Below are 12,586 nucleotides of genomic sequence, written 5' to 3'. Positions count from 1 at the left end.
GATCGATTCCTCTTCTTCTTTCTTCTTCTTCTTCTTCTTCTTCTTCTTCTTCTTCGGTTCATGTTCTTCAATTTCTGATACCAATCGTTAGTGATTATTGAAGTATTATGTTCAATTTCCCGTAGAAATTGTATGTTTTTAGCTTATATACATATTTTTCTTGCTAGTCTTGCCTCTTTCTTCATCTGTAATGGTATTGTTTCAATTTCCTCTATTTTCCGTCAATTTCCTCCATTGTTGTCGCATTTATGACGAATTTGTCGCATTTAGTCACAAATGCGACACCACTTCACAAATGCAACAATCGCTGTCGCATTTTGTCGCAAATGCAACAACTGCTGTCGAATTTTGTCGCAAATGCGACAATAGCTGTCGCATTTCGTCGTAAATGCGATAACTTGCTATCGCATTTCGTCGCAAATGCGACAACCGTTGTCGTAGATGCGACAAATCTTGTCGCATTTGCGACGAATTCGTCACAAATGCAACATCACAGCAGTTCAATTGTTAGATTTTTTCTTTCTTTCTTATTTTTTTAAGATTTCCTTCCTAATCCTCTTCCGCAGACACTAGTTCTTCAAAGGTTGAACGAAACAAAATCTCTTCTCTCTATAAACCACCGTCTTTTCACCTGTTTGGGATGACGAGAAAGACGTTCAGAATCTGAGAAAGAAGATGAATTGAAATAAGGATATTCTTGTCCAAAGTCGATAAAAGTGTCTAATTTGGTGATATTGAAGCAAAGTGGGTTAGATATGTAAATGGACCCTTTTAGTTGTACTAGATTTGTAATTAGCCCTAATATATAATTAAAATTGATGTTACTTAAGAATAAATATTCAATTTTATACGTTAAAGTTAAATATACACTTCTTGTGGTAAAAACACCTTAGAGCTAAATTTAGAAGGGGTTTTGCTATTCATCGCCCTCAAATTACTTATCACCGCATCCTCTTAGACATTTTCGCTCTTTTCATTTTTCCATTCAAAAACTTAATATCCTCTCTCTCTCGAGCCAAAAATTGGATTTATGAAAAATGGACCCGAGAACGTCGAGGAAATCGAATAACTACAATTCCTATTTACACTAATTGAAATTCGTCTCAAAAAACTAACCGATTGAATCAATATACAAAAAAATTCATACAAAATGTGTTAAACGGGTGATTCACACCATTTCACCTAGGTAGAAACGGAGGCGGAAATGGGTAGCAGAAACGCGTGATCCACCCATATCCACCTAGGAAGAAACGGGTGATCCACCTTCTACCTAGGTGAAATGGTGTGAATCACCTGTTTAGTACATTTTGGATGAATTTTTTCTTTGAATCCGGAGATGAAATTCGTGTTTTCGATTCGATTTTCAAATAAAAATACTTATCCGATGAATTATTAGTCTTTTTCATTTACCGTGTTTAAATTCATGAATGTTGTTCGGGTTTTTAAATTTCAAAGAAATTTGAGAGAATCTCAGTTTTTGAATTTAAAAAATGAAAAGGGTAAAAATGTTCAAAAGGAAGCTGTGATAAGTAATTTGGAAGCGGTAAATAACAATGCACTTCATAAATTACTTAAAAAAAAATAGTAAAATAAATAAATTAACTAGTGAAGCTGTTGCCTCGTGAAAGATCAAGTCAAAGGTATATACAGTAAAGTCAAAGTCAAAGCAACCTTGGTTTTCTTTAATTAAATAATAATAAATATATTCCACAAGGAAAAGAACACGTGTTAGCCTAGAAATATGTACACACAGCTATGCATGACGTCATCATCCTTGAAGAAATATGTGAGGCTGTCATATGCTTACTTGTTCAATAAGTATCCAACATGGATAATAGAAAATAAATAAATAAATATAGAGGACAATTATGCTCATTTATTTGTTGAATAATATTTAAATAATATATATTTTTGTTTTCGATATTTATTTATTTTAAAAAATAAATCAAGTAAAAAAATTAATATTAATCAATTTGAGAAATACAAATTTAGCTTTAATATATGAAATTGGATAAATTTAAGTCTAACATAGGTCGTTGGTGCTCCCTTCAAACCAAAGGTCCAAAATCATGCTCCGTTGGCTTGTCCAGGAGACTTGTTCTTAGCGGTTACTGTACAACGGACAGGGATGTTGACATTGCGTCGTGTTTGCGGATCAGGCCAAGGTCGCATCCGGCTCCAAACATAACCAAGGTACGTTGGCTATCATCGCCTCGCGGATGGCTGAAAGTGAATGTCGATGGCTCAGCTGTTGAAGCACTGGGAAACGCAGGTGCAGGAGGTATATTCCAAAACACAAAGGGATTTCCTAAAGGTTGTTTCGCCTTTGCTATCCCTTACGCCTTTGCTATCCCTTGCACCTTTGCTTATGTAGCTGAACTAAATGCAGCGATTTTTGCGATTGAATTGGCTTGGGAGCACAATTGGAGAAGGTTTTGGATTGAATCAGATTCAACATACGTAGTGGAGCTTCTAAAGCAGAGATCTAGGAAATTTTCCTGGATCGTTCGTCAGGAATGGATAAATTGCTTAAATATTTGTTCACAGATGGAAATACAAATAACACACATTTACAGGGAAGGGAACATAGTTGCAAACGCTCTCGCCCAATTGGGAGTGGCTACCTCAGGCATCAACTGGTGGTCATCAGCTCCAACATTCTATCACTCGCTGATATATGATCATCTGTGTAATGTTAGCCACCTGCGGTTTTCGAAGTTTAGTTTTTTTTTTCAGTTTCCTTCTTTTCCTTTTCTTTCATCTCCCTGCTTGTAAACTTTATAGTTTTTAATTTATTTATTCTTTGGTTCCGCCTGCCTCCATCTTCTAATAAAAAAAAAATTATTTATTCTTTGGGTTTTATGGTGCTTGGTCCTGGGGTGCTGACCTAGTCGGGATGTCAGGGACAGTCTTCTGTATCGTCCCAATTTTTATAAAAAAAAAAAAAATCTAACATAGATCGGTCCTAACATTTTATGGAGCCTAGATGACATAAGATATAAAAGACCCTTAATAAAAAAAATTGTATTTAAAATATAAATTTGAACTCATTTTATTGTAGGCCTAAAACATCATATTATTTAGCTTTTTAAGCCTTAATTGATATTATAACTACATTTATAATAAAATATTAAACAAAATTTTGGATCTTTGACTCTTGGGTCTGGGTGGCCGCACTTTTGACCTATGTCCAGGGGCTGGGCCTGGTGTTTTTAAATAAGACTAGCTTTAGCCCTATGTCACCGAAAATTTAAAAAGACTGGTTTGACTGTTATTTAACCGGCACATCAGACATTCCAAACAAGTTTGTCGATACCAGTTAAGATTAGGTTGAGTGGTTAATGGTCTTAAATCGCTTAAACTAGATCTCGAGTTCAAGTCCTAGCGTACGCATAAAGCTTTAATTGGAAGAGGATCCGCCTAAAAGGTGTATGACGAGCCTCAAACTGAGAAATCAGATAAATTATAAAAAAAACAAGTTTGTTGATAAACTACAGTAGTTTCTTATATTTTCGTTGGTTATTTGTAACGATATTTAGTAACACACTAAACATTTTAGAGACTTTAATAAAAAAAAATTGTGATAAATTTATATGTAACAGACTTAGTTGTTAGCATTTTAATATGTTTTTGTGTAACTACGTGAGTAACACATTAAATATGTTAGACATAATTGATGTTTGAAAGTTTTTATATGATAGTTAAACAACAGTCAAATAAAAAATTTCAAAATTTCGATAATATAGGCTAAAATTAATCTTGTTTGAAAATATTAGAGTTAAATTTGAACTATTTCATACGTTGAGGTCAAATCTGCATTTTAATGAAAATGTTAAGGTCAAATTTGACAGTTACCCCATAATAAAAAAAAAAAGTAAATAATAAAAAATATTATCCTCGTTTAATGATATTCTACTTTCACTTTATTACTTGATATTACTTAATATATGATAAAGGTGCACTTGCATTCACAAAATCAATAGAGATTAAAACAATATTACAACTTAAATTTACACCTTCTAGACCTGACGAAAACCACCGACTTGTCATATGTTATTTTTTGAACATTAAATTTTTTTTTATTAACAATAAAATAGATGAAAATCAGACCTGATTAGTGTGTAATAGTAATATGCTAAACTTGTATTAAGAAACTAATAAATTATTTGAAATCACTATTTTGAAGAAAAATTTCATTTGCTTTCCAATTTTTTAAGTTTGAAGAAAAAAAAATCAGCAGCCAAAAAATGAATTTTAAAATTTTAGAAATAAACTTTTTTTTTAAGAATTGAAATAAGCTTTTAAATTAGAGATAAGGTGCAAAACCACCATAACGTTTACATCCAGAAGTAATTTTGCCTTTAACGTCTAAAATGATGCAATTTTATTCCTAACATTGGCAACCAAGAGCAATTTTACCCCTAACGTTGGCAAAGTGGATCAATTTCAGATATTATTATACAACATATACATTTTGTTCCTTATTCTACACCATTTGCATATCCGTTGTTTCAAAAAAAAATCATACTTTTTCAGATTTAATAATTGAATCAGAGATTAATATTTTGAAATTCGGTGAAATATTTGAATTTTTTTGTCCAACTCGTACAAAACACAGTATTTTTTATGGGGTAAGGTGCAAAAATACCCCTTACGTTTACGGTCAGGATCAATTTTACTCCCAACGTCTAAAATGTGCAATTTTACCTCTAATCGTTGGCAGCCAAGAGCAATTTTACCCCTAATGTTGGTAAGTTGAGTCAATTTTAGACATTATTATAAAACACAGATATTTTGTTCCTTATTCTATACCAATTGTATATCAGTTCGTTTTAAAAAAAATCATATTTTCTTGATTTACCAATAGAATTGAAGATTAATATTTATAAATTCGGCGATTTTTTTTGTCCAACTCATACAATAGCCAGTATATTTTTTAATTTTTTTAGAATTTTTTTCACGTCTAATCATAAGTTTATGATTTGTTAGTAATAAGTGATAAAAATGATTCACATGTGAAGTGTAGATGACAAGATTCATGACCGAGAAGACAGTTTGATGAATTATTTATCAAATTGACCCAACTTGACAATATTAGAGGCAAAATTGCTCTTAGCTGCCAATATTAAGGGTAAAATTGTACCATTTTAGACGTTAAGGGTAAAATTGTTCATTGCTATAAACGTTAGGGGTATTTTTGCACCTTATCCCTTTTTTTTGAATTTTTTTTTGCACGTATAATCATATGTTTACAATCTGTTACTAATTAGTGATAAAATAATGCATATATGAAGTATAGGTAACAAGATCTATAATCGAGAAGACATTTTGATGAATTATTTCTCAAATTGATCCAACTTATCAATATTAGGGATAAAATTGCTCTTGGCTGCCAACGTTAGAGCATCTCCAAGAGACACTTAGTGAACTCTCTATAAATAATATAAATAATTAACTCTTAGTGATTTAAGAGTGACTAAGATATATCATCTTCAACAATGCTCCTTATATTCACTCATTTATTATTTTATTATTAAAGTTATTATTTATGGTTATATTACCAATAGTGTGAGGAGAGAGACTTATTCATAATAAAATATCAAGTTAGGAGGCACTAAGAGCATCTCCAACAGCCTCTTAAGTTGGCTCTTAAATTAAAATTTGAGGAGTGAGAATGAAAAATCAGCTCCAACAGCCTCTTAGTGGCTCCTCAAATCACTAAGAGCCTCATCATTTTCTCTATTAATAGAGAGTCTCTCTCCACCTCTTAGTGCATCTTAACTTCATTTTTTTTATTAATAATTTATTATTAGAGACTCTCTCTTTACACTATTGGTAAATATAACAACAATTAATAATTCTAATGATAAAATAATAAATAAGGAGTGAATATAAAAAGTATTGTTGGAGATGATATGTCTTAGTCACTCTTAAATCACTAAGAGTCAATTATTTATATTATTTATAGGGAGTGAACTAAGAGTCTCTTGGAGATGCTCTAAGAGGTGGAGAGATGCTCTCTATTAATAAAAAGGATGAGGAGACTCTTAGGCTCTGTTCTTTATCGCTGAAAAAAACTGAACTGAACTGAACTGAATTGAACTGAATTGAATTGAACTGAACTGAACTGAACTGAATACTGTTGAATACTGAACTTTATTTAACTGAATACTGAACTTAACTGAATGCTACTGAACTTAACTGAATGCTACCGAACTTAACCGAACTTAACAATAATGATGATATTAGACTTTAAAATAATTTTCATGATAATATTGGACATTAATGAACTTATAATAATAATAATGGTTCTAATAAATTTAATAATATTAATAATAAATAAATATATTATTAAAGATAAAACTAAATTGAATATCAAATAAAAGCCCGGGATGATAAAATCTTGGCTCGATAAAAGCCTATGAAATTAAATAAAAATAAGTCTAATTTAAATTAAAAATACAAATTACATACAAACACACATTTATATATAATTTAAAGCCTATGAAATTAAATATAAATCTTCATATGAATACAAACTCTTAACTTTTTATTTTAATTAAGGGTTAAAGTGCAAAAATAACGTTTTGGGTCAGAAGTAATTTTACCTCTAACGTCTAAAATGGTGGAATTTTATCCATAATATTGATAAATTGGATAAATTTGAGAAATAATTCATAATATTGATGCAATTTTTAATTTTTAAATATGGATGCATACTTTAGTATTTTTTTTTTATTAAACTATATATACTTTACTAAACTATTATTTCTTGACTTTTATCTAATTTATAGATAATGATAAACTATAAATAATAATAATAATAATAAATAATGATAAATTATAGATAAATAATAATAATAATTATAATAAATTATATAAATAATGATAATATAATAAATAATGATAAATTACTGAATACTGAAACTGAACACTGAAACTGGATGCTGAAACTGAATGCTGAACTGAACTGAACTGAATTGAACTGAACTGATTGTTACTGAAATTAAGTGATAAAGAACAGGGCATTAGTGATTTGAGGAGTCACTAGGAGATTGTTGGAGCTGATTTTTTATTCTCACTCCTCAAATTTTAACTTAAGAGCCAATTTAAAAGGCTGTTGGAGATGCTCTTATAGGGTAAAATTGCACTATTTTAAATGTTAGAGTAAAATTACTTCTGACTTGTTTTTTTTCTGTGCATCTTATCCCTTTAATAAATAAGTTATTATTGACTTTTGAATTAAAACAAACAACTCAGGATTTCTAAAATTTTCACCCAACTAAAATCAAACAATATTTTCCAAAATAAACATTCTAAAATAATTGATTATTTCTATATTAGCCATTGTGAAAATAAATTCCAACAAAAAAATTGTCAATAACCAACCAATTTGTTAATTTTCTAAAAATGAAAATACATTTAATAATAATTTTCTAAAAATGAAAATACATTTAATAATAATTTCCTAAAAAAATATAATAATAATTTTCTATATTAGCGATATAATAATAAATTTTTCATTTCTACAACATTTAATATTTAATTTCCTAAAAAAGTAATAATTTAATATATTTTTTTTTTTGAATTTTTTTTGTCTAGTAAAAAATGTAACCGACAGAATTCAACAACCAATTACATTAATAAATTTCCTTAAATTGAAAACTTTGTTATATATGACAATTAATGTATAATATAAAATGATAATATAATAAAGGATAATATAATATAGTTTTTTAGGTATGAATAAGAAATGAATCAATTAATATTTATTTGACCAGAATATGTAAAATTTAAAGTTGATCCGGGATTTACGTGATATATTTTAGTTGACAAGTAAAACATTAAATAATGTATATATAGGAAAATTTTATTTGAAAATAATGAAATAATATTTTGTTTGTTAGTTGAAAAATTTAATGAATAATATACTATTTTTGTGATTTTTATTATATATATAGGAAAATATTATTATATCCACAATTTCAAGAATATTCATATAAATTAATAAATATAGGAAAATATTATATATAAATACTGCCATAAATTGAGGAAAATATACCCGATCGATTCTTTTCTAAATTCTGTCTAAGCCATTTCCCTCCAAACACTGCCGAAACTTAAAAACTCTTCGATTAGGACTTAGATCTATATATAAGGATGCTATGTTTTAAATTTCAAATGATTCGGATGGTCGAATCTCCATAAATCAAAAAAACGGTGAAGAAACGGTTCAGGAACGATAAAAATGACGAAGAGACAAAGGTAAACAAAACCACCAGAAAAGAAAAAGGAGGAAGATGGTGGAAGCGGCTCCAATTTGGGAATTATATCCCAAATTCGACAAATATCCCATTTGATCCTTTATCTTTATATAAGTTTTCAAAAATTATCCTAAACTTTTAATTTACACTTAAAACCATCGAATTAACTCCAAACTTTTCCTATAATACCAAATTAATATCATATACCCAATAATTATCATATATACTAATATTAAGATATAAATTCTAGAACTTTAGACACGGATGTGATAATTCTCCCCACCTTAAGAAATTTCGTCCTCGAAATTCATATTCTCTAATCTATCTTAATTTTCTTCCTCAAATAATCATTAACCTCACGAAGTTATTTCTAATTATTAAGATTCCTCATAATCATCATAACGCCACAAATTTTAATGTTTTCCTTCATTCACTTCATCATTTATCCATATCCACATCACTGTAACAATTACTTATACCTAACTCTTAGTAACTCTAAATTCCAACCTAGTTAATTCCATCACCAATAAATCCACAATAAAACTTCAAATATCATATATTCAACTTTGTATAATATGATACACTTTATATTCGTATTTTCGTAACATACGCCAAATCTCACTTTAATAAATTTAAATCACAATTGATTCCATCAATTGCATATATATCAAATATATTTCACCTATCTTTAAGTTCTACCGACTTCAAAAAAAATCACGTTTGAACCACTAATATGTACGATATTATATTTTCCTTAACCTTTAATTAATCTGAATCAATGATTTGCATCAACATATAATCTTACTTCATCATAATAATAATACTATATCTATAATTTTTCACTCCAATCATGATGAATACGAACTCCAAGTCATCATCATCAATCAAATATAAACCTTATATCGATAACATATTTCCTCTATGAATATCACCTTGACTTATTTATTTTCGTAAAACCTCTATAATCAAATCCTTACGATAAGAAAAATCAATATAGATCATTCTTATACCGATCATCCTACATTCCATTAATAACTCAAAATAAATTTAAGTTTCTCATCAAACTATATGGATAACAAATACGATTTACTTAAATCGCAATATGAAAGTTTTTGAAATCTCCAAGCAATATCCTCAAACATAATAAACACCTAAAAATTTTATAATGTCATTCAATTTCTTTATTTGATCTATAACTACTCAACATTTTATCAAAAGCTAGTTTATGAACAAATAACCGTCTTATCAAATCAAATCGTAACCAAATAGACATTTTTATCAAACCAACTCATAATCAAATAAATTGCTTTAATAAACCGATTTGTAAACCAACTCGTAAAACATTGTATTTCAAATCATCAAACATTGTCAAAACGTAATACAAAATTTACGTGTGTCCATCCTCGAATTCCACCCGTGTAGTTTCTTATAACATCAATAAGATCAATAATCGAGATATCGCGTTCCTTGTCTAACGTTCGGACTACCAGCCGTGCACTCTGGCCATACCGCCATTAGATATGGTCATACCATAACATCAATCATATCAATAATCGAGATATCTCATTCATATCTCGCCTTGCCTAACGTTAGGACTACTAGCCGTGCACTCTGGCCATACCGCCATTAGATATGGTCTTACAACTTACAACTCCTACCCCGGGCAATCCTAGATGAACAAAATCATTTTATCTTTCTTTCAAAATATCACAACATAAAAAAAATCATATTTAGACTTCAATCCAAATCACATAACCACAACAGCTTTCTCAATCCAATCCAAAAACAATTCGTATAAAATAGTAAAATTCATTTGCCAATCCAAATCGAGAGTATTCAAATATTTTAAATAACAATTAAAACCAAAAGTATTCATAATCACTGAAATACTTTTCAAACTATTTTTAAACCAAATACTTTTCTGAGACTTATTTTTATCTGTCACCGGAATAGTTACGTGTAACACTAAACCGGTATGATTATTTTAGATTGCATATTCTGTTAGACTTGTTATATTGTCTTAAGTCTGTTTGAACTAACTTTATATTCCAATTCTTCTACCAATTTTGTATTCTATTTTATACCCTATCTAATTGGAAAATATCATTCGTCACCGAAATTGTAATTTGTAACACTAAACTTGTATCGTTAATTCTGACCGAAGGTTCCGTTAGACTCGTGACACTGTTAAAAGAATGTTAATACCGAATTCAATTTCACTTCAGTAAATCTAAAGAACAACTGTCTGAATTTTATATTTTTTTATTAGTAATTTATCGGCTTGATAAATTACTATCATAATCCTGTTAAAATTTCAAAAGTACTAGAACCGAACTTACTCAAAATCACACATAGAACATTTTTAAAAAAATAATTGAGATCCAAAATACAGTTACCAAAATATCATCATCAGTCACCGATAATTAATCGGTGTGGTCCATTGACAACTCCGTCGTCGATCACTAAAAATTACTCCTTTTTCTCTCCTTTTTCTTCCTCTTGTTTTAACCATAAATTAGATGTTATATATATGTTTTTAGAAATCAAATGGAAGCAAAGTTTGCAAAAACTTAAATGAGTCACCTATGCTTTAATATTGACAAGTGGTTTTAATACCTTGATGCCACGTTTTTTTCTTCCTATTCATTTATTCATTTTCTTTATTTATTATTTTAACAAACTATACATATAATACATATGATTTTCGAAATTGGAATAATAATAATTTTGATCCTTTTAGTTTATACGTTTTATAAAACGTACCCTACACTTTTAATTTACACAACGAGATATTAAATTAAACTCAATAATATACTTAAATATATAAATAAATGAACACTATCTATTTTTAAAAAAATCAAAATTAGAAATTTTAGACACGGATGTTACAATTCTCTCCACCTTAAAGAATTTCGTCCTCAAAATTCATATCGATTTTTTTTTTCGATTTTCTTTTTAACTCACTATCGAACTAGTAACCGTCAGAATTTCTATTTCCAAATTTTCATATTTCTAAATCACAATCCACATTAGGTCCGAAGAACATAACCGTTGCTCTGATACCAAAATGTCACACCCGACCCAAAACGGCATCGGGTATGAACAGAAGACAGGATAACGAACTTCTAGCAGTCTAAAAGCCAAACTTATTTTCTAATAGATAAAAATTTATTTGGACTACCTAAAATTTTAATAATTATTTGGCTTGGACTCGATAATTCTATCGAGCTTCCTACGTATCCCGAATACCTTTGAATATTTAAATCGAGAATCAAAGCCACGTAGTTCTACCTATTTTAAGTAGTTCTCTTAATTAATTGATACGTTGATCGACACGCTAATTATTTAACTGTATATTTCCCTTTACTTCTATATAATTAGATATATATATATCTCTTTTGGGATAGGCAATGTTAAGAGACGTCACGATTATATATGTGGTTATGGATTGATACTTAAGGGGAGAAACTCGAGGATGGATACAATGTTTTACGTTCATTTTTGTTTTCGGTTATGATTGATTTTGATATAAGGTTTTTGATTAAATCCCTTTATAAATGCATATATGTAGCTATGTTAAGTAAAGTTGGTTTTTATGGCTGATAGTTTCTTACTGAGATTTTTGTCTCACGTTTTTAAATGTTTTAATGTTTTTAGGTCAGGATATAGAGAAGGTTACCGACCGTTTAGGCGGGGTTTGGAAGTTGGCTGCTTATTGTGAGAATTATGGTTAGAACTTTGATAGCTCAATTGTAATATAATGGCGTTGGATAATTTGGACTCTTAAGTATTGATATGATCTTTCTATTTCACGCCCGATACCGATTGAGGTCGTTTAGGGTCGGGTGCGACAATACCATTAATAAATATATTATTTTCTCGATTTTGTTTTAATATAGTGGTCAACCAAAAAAGTATAAACAAACTTCGAGTCATCTCATTCATTTTTTTAGAAGTTTTATTGAACGGACTTTTGGAGTTTGAAAAGTGAAAAATGTATATGTAACGTCTTGTTGGATCTTTCTGGTCTAACCTATAAATGAGAGAGAGATCGGAATCCGGCGAATCCGCTCTGATGTCTAAGTCAGTAGATGCTTAGGACGGGTTAAAAAGTATGACTAGTTGTGAGTTGTAGTGTTAACGTACACTGGGAGATGGCCATACATGTCTATTTATAAGGGCAGGGTCGAACTCTTCTTCTTTTACGAATCCTTTTAATATAAGACTTATGCTCCTATTAGAGCATCTCCAATATAATCATAAAATATATTATTTTATTTTCTCTCGTTCACATCACTTTTATCAACTTTTTTTAGAACCTG

Source organism: Euphorbia lathyris, chromosome 2, assembly GCF_963576675.1.
Source record: "Euphorbia lathyris chromosome 2, ddEupLath1.1, whole genome shotgun sequence".
Lineage (NCBI taxonomy): Eukaryota > Viridiplantae > Streptophyta > Magnoliopsida > Malpighiales > Euphorbiaceae > Euphorbia > Euphorbia lathyris.
Note: the sequence above shows the minus strand (reverse complement) of the source record.